The 11,208-nt window shown below is 38.6% G+C and overlaps 1 long non-coding RNA gene and 1 other non-coding gene across 2 annotated transcripts; one reads left to right on the plus strand and one right to left on the minus strand.

Moving 5' to 3' along the window:
* Positions 1 to 3,016: 3,016 nt before the first annotated feature.
* Trnas-cga (transfer RNA serine (anticodon CGA)) lies at positions 3,017 to 3,090 on the plus strand. The gene has a single exon. It is a non-coding gene; the product is annotated as a tRNA-Ser (tRNA).
* Positions 3,091 to 7,226: 4,136 nt separating this feature from the next.
* On the minus strand, positions 7,227 to 8,775 carry LOC145214265 (uncharacterized). Its single transcript, XR_013857009.1, has 2 exons — positions 8,717 to 8,775; positions 7,227 to 8,162 (listed from the first exon to the last, which is right to left on the minus strand). It is a non-coding gene; the product is annotated as an uncharacterized LOC145214265 (long non-coding RNA).
* Between the last annotated feature and the right edge of the window lie 2,433 nt (positions 8,776 to 11,208).

Raw genomic sequence — 11,208 nt, forward strand, 5'->3', positions numbered from 1 at the left:
GGCCAGAACCAGTTTGAAACTGGAATATTCCGCCGAAAACCCACCGAAAACCGGTTTTTTCTTCGATTTTTTGAGCCTCAAAACTCGAAAAAACGGAAAGGCTATAGCCTTAGGGTTTTTTCAAAAATCGGATCAAAATTTTTGGTTTTCGATTCCGGTTTAAACCGGTTTGGAGGTTCGGTAGGAGGCTAAAACCGGCCAGAACCAGTTTGAAACTGGAATATTCCGGCGAAAACCCACCGAAAACCGGTTTTTTCTTCGATTTTTTGAGCCTCAAAACTCGAAAAAACGGAAAGGCTATAGCCTTAGGGTTTTTTCAAAAATCGGGTCAAAATTTTTGGTTCTCGATTCCGGTTTAAACCGGTTTGGAGGTTCGGTAGGAGGCTAAAACCAGCCAGAACCAGTTTGAAACTGGAATATTCCGGCGAAAACCCACCGAAAACCGTTTTTTTCTTCGATTTTTTGAGCCTCAAAACTCGAAAAAACGGAAAGGCTATAGCCTTAGGGTTTTTTCAAAAATCGGGTCAAAATTTTTGGTTCTCGATTCCGGTTTAAACCGGTTTGGAGGTTCGGTAGGAGGCTAAAACCGGCCAGAACCAGTTTGAAACTGGAATATTCCGGCGAAAACCCACCGAAAACCGGATTTTTCTTGGATTTTTTGAGCCTCAAAACTCGAAAAAACGGAAAGGCTATAGCCTTAGGGTTTTTTCGAAAATCGGGTTAAAATTTTTGGTTTTCGATTCCGGTTTAAACCGGTTTGGAGGTTCGGTAGGAGGCTAAAACCAGCCAGAACCAGTTTGAAACTGGAATATTCCGGAGAAAACCCACCGAAAACCGGTTTTTTCTTGAATTTTTTGAGCCTCAAAACTCGAAAAAATGGAAAGGCTATAGCCTTAGGGTTTTTTCAAAAATCGGGTCAAAATTTTTGGTTTTCGATTCCGGTTTAAACCGGTTTGGAGGTTCGGTAGGAGGCTAAAACCGGCCAGAACCAGTTTGAAACTGGAATATTCCGGCGAAAACCCACCGAAAATCGCATTTTTCTTCGATTTTTTGAGCCTCAAAACTCGGGTCAAAATTTTTGGTTTTCGATTCCGGTTTAAACCGGTTTGGAGGTTCGGTAGGAGGCTAAAACTGGCCAGAACCAGTTTGAAACTGGAATATTCCGGCGAAAACCCACCGAAAACCGGTTTTTTCTTCGATATTTTGAGCCTCAAAACTCGAAAAAACGGAAAGGCCATAGCCTTAGGATTTTTTCGAAAATCGGGTCAAAATTTTTGGTTCTCGATTCCGGTTTAAACCGGTTTGGAGGTTCGGTAGGAGGCTAAAACCGGCCAGAACCAGTTTGAAACTGGAATATTCCGGCGAAAACCCACCGAAAACCGGATTTTTCTTGGATTTTTTGAGCCTTAAAACTCGAAAAAACGGAAAGGCTATAGCCTTAGGGTTTTTTCGAAAATCGGGTTAAAATTTTCTGTTTTCGATTCCGGTTTAAACCGGTTTGGAGGTTCGGTAGGAGGCTAAAACCAGCCAGAACCAGTTTGAAACTGGAATATTCCGGCGAAAACCCACCGAAAATCGCATTTTTCTTCGATTTTTTGAGCCTCAAAACTCGAAAAAACGGAAAGGCTATAGCCTTAGGGTTTTTTCGAAAATCGGGTCAAAATTTTTGGTTTTCGATTCCGGTTTAAACCGGTTTGGAGGTTCGGTAGGAGGCTAAAACTGGCCAGAACCAGTTTGAAACTGGAATATTCCGGAGAAAACCCACCGAAAACCGGTTTTTTCTTGAATTTTTTGAGCCTCAAAACTCGAAAAAATGGAAAGGCTATAGACTTAGGGTTTTTTCAAAAATCGGGTCAAAATTTTTGGTTTTCGATTCCGGTTTAAACCGGTTTGGAGGTTCGGTAGGAGGCTAAAACCAGCCAGAACCAGTTTGAAACTGGAATATTCCGGCGAAAACCCACCGAAAACCGGTTTTTTCTTCGATATTTTGAGCCTCAAAACTCGAAAAAACGGAAAGGCCATAGCCTTAGGATTTTTTCGAAAATCGGGTCACAATTTTTGGTTCACGATTCCGGTTTAAACCGGTTTGGAGGTTCGGTAGGAGGCTAAAACCGGCCAGAACCAGTTTGAAACTGGAATAATCCGGCGAAAACCCACCGAAAACCGGTTTTTTCTTCTCCGATTGTTTTTGTCTTTTCTTGCAGTTAGTCGCTGCCTTGTAGTGGTGCTAAGCCTAAAACCAACAGACACTCAGGATCTCACTCAATGCCGGTAATTAATTTCTGTATCCTCAAATACATCTTAAGCAGGTATTTGTATTGATAACAACACTAGAGCACATTGAAGCAAATAATTTGCAGACAATAGCCTAAAATCTTTTCCAATTCCCGTTTAAACCGGAGAGATGATGACCCCAAAATTTTCAATTTTTTTTCCGTATCAATTGAAACTTCCTCACCTGACCCCTTCCAATGGTAAATCAAACTGGGCACAGTCCCAAAACGCAGATAATCCACAAAACAATACTTATTAACTTGACAGCATCGAGCCATTACTAAAAATGCACTATGTTTTTGACGAACGTCTCATCAGTGCAGTTTGAAACCAGTGATTGGCTGTATAGGCTTGCATAACAATCCTACCGTTCTCCAGTTTGTTGGGATTGCCAAGCTGAAAAAAAAATTGGTTAACCTTATTCTGTTGTAACGCAGAAGTTGTTGCTGGTTATTCTGTGATATTATTTCTCTGCGATATTATCTCGATACATGTAAGTATCTCGACTTGAATTCGTTGCTGTTGCTTGTTTCATATCAAATTCATATCCACCTATAGCTAAAAATACGGACGACCGGGAGAGATTTGTGTTTTCTGTCTGAAAAGAATGCAAACAATTTTGCTTTAACATGCCGGTGCTAATACGGTCGAACTGGCGATCCCCTACTAGGAAGCTGACATGTGCAGCATACAAGGCAGGCAACGGTGCTTGTGATTCGACTTTCGGTGGATTCGCCACTGAGCCTGTGTAGCTCAGTTGGTAGAGCGCGAGTCCCCGAAAGACTCCTGTCGTGGGTTCGAATCCCACCGCAGGCTACATTTTTCTGGCCTATGCCTTGCCATATGGTAATGCTTGGGTGATCGGCTGATTCGGTAATACACCTTTAATAGGCTGGCGTACTATTATTTGTATGTGCTAGTTTTATTTGTACGTGACTATTTTTTCAGTCAAATGTTTAATTTCGCAGAAAAAAAATCATTCCCAGTAGTCTATCCACAAAAGGATGGTTATACATGATGAAATGGGATATCGAACTAAGTTAAATGTATGAACAAAGCAGGGAAGGGACGTTCGTTGACTTTGCATGCGAATTCCTTGTCTTTCTTTTTATTAATTATCCGGCGGTATTACTACACTTTATTCCCCAAAACTGAATATAGTAAAACCTTACCAATCATTTATGCAAAATAATCAAACCATCAAAGTTCTCATCCATGTATTCCTTTTTTTCGCGACAACAACAGTACAAAAGAATATTGAACAGATATTGGTAATTGTTGCGTCATAAGTAGACATAAACACGTACTTTGGAGGTAATTGCACCTTAAATTCGAACTCACTTGTTTTGCACACATACACTGGGACAGTATCTCAGCTTAGAATCAAATTGCCATTTCTTATTGTTCAGTATGCGCTGTGAGGTGACAATAGTTTGACAAACTTCCAAGCAGCAAAACACAACAAATGGAGATTGATTGAAGATTCCATCAAAGGGCACGGATGGAAAAATTAGTGTGGCTACGTTGCAAGAATCATTAATAGCAGCTTTTACGTAATAAACTAGACTTTACTTGGGAGGGAAAAATAATCGCTTAGTTAAAACAAACATGGAAAGCGCCTCTAGCGGAAGATAGCAACACACGGCCATTATAGTAGATACATATCTACATAAAACAACAACTGTCATCAACAAGCAACTGTTTGGGAAATTATAAATGAATAACAAGTTTCACAGCGCCTCTAGTGGTAAGATAGCAATAAAAGAAACACAAGACCTGTGTATGGCAGATAAATAATTAACAATATAACACGAATCCAAAGTAACATGCATAACTGTCATTAATATGCTACTGTTTTGGATCAGTATTAATGAAAAAACAAGTTTTAAAGAGCCTCCCGTTAAAGATGGTAATGACAGAAAACAACAACACAAGACCAGTATGGCAGATAAGTAATTAACAATATAACACAAGCACACAAAACAATGCAACTGTCATTCATGTTAAACGTACTGCAGATGGTTTGGGTTTGATGTTGCAACTTTGTAATGAGAGGATCGTTAAGGCAGATCTTGCAGTCAACTACAGTGATAAGTGGGGAACAGCGCCACTAGCGGATCATATGAATGCAACCGAAACATGAAGGTGCGAAGCAAAATAGCCAAGTAAAACATACGTGACTGTTAAGCACACAAATGAAAATTTGCAATCAAAACACAATAACATAAATAACCCACAAAAGAAATTGTGTTTAGTATGCAGAAAACATCATTGCAAGTTAAATACTGCTTCGGCGCAAGTAAATTTGATCAACGTTCTTACAATCAACAACAGTTTGTGCTGTCCGCTATAATCTATGTTTGGAATAAGTCAAGTTTGCCTATAGATTGCATGGAGGTGAAAAACAGGAAACGATGCACGTTTAAGACGATAGCCGCCAAATACAAACAGCAATGTTGTGAGTGAAATTCATTGGTGTTTAATTACAACAATTTTAACTGAAACATCACAGTTCATATGAAGCCTGTTACGATGCATAGAATATCGCGTAGAAGCAAAATGTCTTTGTCACCATTCACTTATGCATTACAATTCAAAATTTTGAATTAAATATGTTGCAGTGGCGGAATTAATAAAGCATCTCCGTGCTTTCAACACATCGCAGTGTAATTAAATCCAAACATGCTCGATTATAACATGCCGCAGTAAAACAACAATAGGTCCCGGCATCGTTCAGTTAAAAGTGGGGGCAACAATACTTCCTGAACAAGAGCTCCACCAAGCGGTGGAATTGCATCATGACGTCAGAAATTTACGTCACAGCGACGTAGGAGGAGCCCCATCTTTGTAGGGCGCCGTCTTGTGGGGGCTTACTGTGAAACAGGTTCACCCCAGAATGGAACCCAGCTTGACGTCACGTTGTTTACGTCAGTGTGACGTAAGTTGTGATGACAACATGGAGTGAATGTGGTGACGTCATCGTTTGAGAGGTATACGTTGCACGAGGTCACTGTGATGGCGAGGTGATATTATGCTTCAGGTGACATCCTCTGACGAAATGTCATGACGTCATTGACGATGATGTCAGGGGGAACTCCCGTGCTGAAGGCAGCCGTGCGTTGCCACCATTGAAGTGAAGACGAAGTCTGAAATATAGAAAATTTTGTTAAACTTTGAATTAAAAAAAACTTGCCTAAATATGAACACAACAAGTTAAGTCATTAATCCATAAGTTTTAGGCACATAATCCATATGTATTTGAAGTGAGCTTTTCTCACCTTTTTTCGTGTGGTTGAAATCATCGCCGTCGTTTGCTGGATCGTGGAGTGACGTCACCCTTCGTTGAAGCATCTGAAAAACAAATTAAAAAATTATATTTACCACGTGTTTAAGTGGAATAAAAAAACTATGTGGGACAGAGTTTCGCCATACTTACGTTGGTTTTTCGAATGACAGCTTTATCTTTTACTTCGTTATTCCTCTTTTTGCAACAATAAAATGTTAATTAGTAAACCTGTGGAAACATAAGACCTAAAATTCTAAACTGCTTAAACTATAAAAAGCTGAAAAACAAAAACACAGTTTGGTAAACCTGCAAAAAAGAAGGTTAATCTTTAAATAATCAACTTTTATATTTTCTGAATAAGCGTAAGTCGCTAAACAAAAGACAGTTGTTTTAAATAGCAAACTCATCAGAAAATGTATCAAATCCCTAAAAACCTGGAAACAAAAACATGTTTGGTTGCGCCTGCAAAACCAAATTATTACTTAGAAATCAAAACTACTTTTTCCAACACCTGCAGAACAAATGTTATTAACAAACCCCTAATCTGAAAAACAAAACAAGTTTCAAAAGCCTAAAACCTGAAAAACAAAACAATTTGTTAACCCTGCAGAAAATAATATTAAAATCTGAAAAACAAAACAACTTGTTGTAAATTTAAATATTTCAAAAATCCTTCCGGAATCTGAAAAACAAAACGATTTGTTAACCCTGCAGAAAATAATATTAAAACCTGAAAACAAAACAAAAGTTTAAACCTGTAAATAATATACAAGTTATTTCCTGCAGAAAAACATGGAAGGTTAAAAACACAAATGTGAAATATACCTGAAATCGTGCAATGCATGGCGTGGTTTTATAAGTTTTGAATGCATTTTTACATTTGTTTAACTTCCCTTTTTTTAAAAACACCAATGTTTGCACCAAAAACCTGAAAAACAAACAAAACAAGGTTAGTTTTCAACAGTAAACTGGATAAACAACAAGAAACTTACAATTTAGGAAGTTGACTTGGAATTGGCCAATAGCAAAACCTAACTTCTGTCACAACTAAACTTAACACATTCTAACACTTGACGATGGCGGTTCGCATCGTTAGAGCGAGCGACGAGCGATAAAAAATACACAATAAGATTATGAAGGCCTGTCGGCTGATGTAAAAAGGCACAACACCCCCCAAGAACTGGTCTACTTAAAAAGAAATGAAAGGATAGAAAAAGTGGACTCCACACACAGTTTTGTTGATGAAAGAGGGAAAACGACAGAGAAATATAACACTTTCGTTTTTAGGCTATAATAGTTCTTTAATTAACTTTGAATTTGAAAACAGAGTCGAAGAATTAAGTAACGAATGGGTTGTTCGTCTGCTTCGTTGGATAAGTTTCTGAAAAAACGTTGGAACCGCCATCGCCCTGCGCGCGCGACGTAAAAGTACACAAACTAACCTCAACTACCTGCCCTACACACAACCGTCGCAAATTAGCCTAGAAAAGTAGAAGGTGAGTCTGTCATGTTTTACAACCATCCAATTGTCACTGCCCCATAATGACTGCGTGGCCGGGTCAAGCAGGAATACGGAACTGAAGTAAGTGATAAGTTAGTTAGCCTAAATCCACAAATAAAAAATGGGTTTAACCAGCAACATGGGAAATTTGGGGCATTTAATTCTGCGAAATGTTTAGCATAAAAAATTGTTAATATAATAATTGCGATGCGATTAACAGGAGTTATTACATCACATGCTTGATATCCAATTCTCGGCCTCTTTTTAGAAAAGAAAACCTTGAGCCGGATGTACAAGCATGGATCAAACAAGCTGGTCAAAACCCGATAAAAAAATCCACAACGTCCCTAATTTTACAGTTAGCATAGGCGCAAAAATTTGTTTAAAAAGGGACAGTAACGTTTTAAGGCGTATAACTCAACAACATCGTGTTACTGTCACCTGCCCTCAGAGTCCCCCCGGAAGGACCCAAATGAATTACGCGAACGCAGGGCTGGGGAAAAAATTAACAACAGTTTGCGCCCTACCAGGGTGGATCACGAAACGTTTCGGGCTATATGCAAAGCCGTTCTCCTCAGGTCCACGAGCCTGGACCTTCATTGGAAATAGCGGTGTCCTTACTAGGTGTCGTCTACACCGCGGCCAATGCAATGCGGTAGAGGCCATGCCCAGGCCGTGTTTCTAAGCGCACCTTATTTTAGCTAAAGCCATTTAGCAACGCGCCACGCCTAGCTAGAAATCGATCTAAACTAAGGCCCTACGTGGCGCGCGAACCCCAAACGTACCCCACCTATGTTAACTATAACCTACCCTTAGTTAACGAGTGCCACTCTAGTTCTATCCCTAGCGCCAACTTGCTGACATAGTAGCACTCCTGTAGACTTGGACCCTTCTTTAACCGAGAAAGACTCCCACGGTCCTCCTCGGATAAAGAATAGGTCACTCACCCTAGCGCCAGTTAGCCTAAGTTAGGCCTAACAGTTCCGCAACCCGGTTGACCCACAACAGACTCTTATGTTTACATACAAGTAAATATTTGAAGTTGTTTGATGATGAAGTATGAAAGTTGGAAGAGATTGTTGGACAGAAGAACATCCGATTCTGTAAATAAAATAACACTTTAATAAACGCGTAACAGACATGGGCTGTGCAAGTTATATTAATAAATCTAGGCCCATAAGGCAGAAACCACACGCGCGTTGCAGATTTCACAAGCCACGTCGATTAAAAAAAAACGCGCGCGCTTGTGTGACGTTACAATGCCTAAAGCGCGATGCGTTGCAACAACGGCATCGTGTAGTTAATTGTTCTTCGTGGCTTAAATGGTTGCTTGTTAAGTTTTGTTATGTCTACAAGATTGAAAGCGCGATTGTATACAATGCAAATTTGGAATTAATTATATGGACACATCACTATGATTAAGTTTAGTGCAACTGCTATACACGGATGCATGATTTACAAATCAGATTAAATACTTTAAACGTTGCAATTCGCTTAGTTAGAAAGTTTTTACAGTAAACCACTACAAGGCCATGTACAACAAACAAATACTAAAATAAAGTTTTTACGTTTTCTTTTTAGTTCCCGCATACGCCACAATATTGTTCAAGTAATCGCTATTGTGTAGCATAGTTAAACACAGAACTCTGATTTACCTTGTAGCTTCTGGATGATTCCACCTCCGCACGCCACAAACACCACGAGACGAATGACTTTGACTGGAATGACTTTGGCACGCCAAAAACTCACTGAGCGCTGATTGGATGCGTGTCAGGTTTTTGACGATGTGGCGCGGGAAAAAAACTTGGGGAGCAAAATTTGTAAAGATTAATTTAAAAAAGGAAACAAACAATATATTTTCCACCTTATATTGGGTTTAAAGTTGGTTTAATTGGTCAGACATTAGTGCTGGTATATAAGCCACAGTTAGCAACATAAATTAACAATTCCTCAACTGTCAGGCTGTCAACCACCTTAAAACTTAGACCCCGATTTTTTTGGAAAATAAATTAATTTCAAACACGTGCGACTTGACCTTTGATATTTAAAACCGGGTTTGAAGACACTTATACCTTAGCTTGTTATTTCCGACAAGTTACATGTGAATTTGTTGTATTCGGAATTTTAATTCGAAAATTTAACTAGTAGAATAAAATAACAAAAACCTATAAGACGCAGTCTACATATATCGTTATTAGGTACAAATAAATAATATTATCACTGGTGATGTCATGAGCGTTTGAGTAATAAGGTATGTCGCTTTTTAGGTCTATTTGGTCCGTTATATTCATGAGACTTATGAACTGATCCGTGTATAGTGTTTTCAATAGTAAATAATATTACAATTGTGGTTCCACAAAAATGCAGGCGAATTGTCCACACAATCTTGTTCTTTTTTTGATTTTTTTTGCAAAAGTGTTTGATTTTTGAGTTTCAACCCAGTTTTAGCTTGCCTTTCATCTTCATAATTTTCAATACTTGGCTTTGTTGCAACTTTCACGTTAAGTTTTACGATTTAAAATCGTTTTTGTCTGAACCAGCGGTTCTTAACCTTCTACTACAACCTGACGACTTTTTGTACCGCTGCGTAATACTTAGACCTGTGGAAGAATTCGGGTCAAATCTAGCTTATATTTTATGATGGATTGAAAAAATCTCCGGGTAAATTTGTTTTTGGGTTTAACTAGTACTTCAGATATTGCTTGGATTCTGAACTAAAATAACACACACTCGTTACAACTTAGTACAACTTCTTTAATAAATGTTAATTTGCAAAAGGAAATTCACCCAATACATAAAACGTGCAACGTATTTTTTTCACGTTTGCTGCCAAGCAACCAGCAATAAAGCAAGCCTTGTGAGATGCGTAACACAGAGGTAGAGTGGAAATTACTGAACACGTGTGCTGCTGGTTGAAGACTAAGAGTAGTCGAGTTTATACTGTCCAAATGAAACCCTTGACAACTGGACACGCAAGAGGGTTTCAAAAGAGTGATCTATTATAACCAGCAACTGTGTGTAGTATATTATATAAACCACGAGTCACCAGAGACTCAGTGCGACAGATGGAGACAACAGTCGCACATAATAACATACTGAAAACTTTAACAAGCCTAAAGTCATCAACCGTTTATATATATACATATATATTTCACAGGGTTGCAATATACATGGACTTTAAAATAAGGAAAACCAAAAAAACAAACAATTTTCATACGAAACTAAACAAACGTTTTTTTAAATAAATCTTTGCATTTATACGAGATATCAGATGCCATATTTTCTGCCTAAAACCATCTGTTCCAGCAACTTCTTGTTCGTAGAAAAGACTTCGTGCATCTCATGACAGCTCAGGTCTAGGTTTACTTTTACTTGGTAGCAGGGACTTGACATGTAACTGTTGAAAATAATACAAAATCAATCAAAAACAGAGAATTTTAGACATAAGACATTACCATTTCAAAATAAGAACAAATCTCGTAAAAAAGGACGGCATGGCAACCCTGGGTATAAGGTATGCAGTGGCGTCGAAGTCAAAGTTTTGCGTGATCAGTGTGGCCTGCGGATAACATTAACTGGTAGTTTGGCTTCTAATCTCAAACCCATAATCATGCTATTACTAATAAGTAGGTCATTGCGCCATCTAGCGGATCAAGATGCCGCTAAAATTATGACCGTCGTTTCTCTGGTCCCAACTTTGTCGCTTCTGACTTATCAAGTCATAAAGGAACTTGGGTGTTTTGATCCTGGAATCAGGCTGCAAACGTGGTAGTTTTCGTACTTCAGTTTCATTGGCAAGTTTGAATTAAAGTTTTCCTGCTTCAAATCGGTTTCCAAGCGCCGTTTTGTTCCCGGTTCCACCAACACCAGGTTACCAGCAATCTGATCCTGACATAAAAATACAAAATCAAACAAACTTGGTTTAACAGGACTGTAGTGATATAGGCAGTTTAAAGGTTTTTTTTCTTGATTGCAAGGATTAAAGCGCATATCACCAGTACCATTGGATGCATTGGGTCAGAGGTTCTCAATTTTCTTATTTTATTTATAATTTTGTTGACTCATCGTATAAGTAATACCTTATAACATATTTTAATTGTTTATTTCAAAATATTTTAGTATCCTTTAGAACAGCGGCGTGCAACAC

Source organism: Phallusia mammillata, chromosome 2 (assembly GCF_965637545.1).
Source record: "Phallusia mammillata chromosome 2, kaPhaMamm4.hap1.1, whole genome shotgun sequence".
Taxonomy (NCBI): domain Eukaryota; kingdom Metazoa; phylum Chordata; class Ascidiacea; order Phlebobranchia; family Ascidiidae; genus Phallusia; species Phallusia mammillata.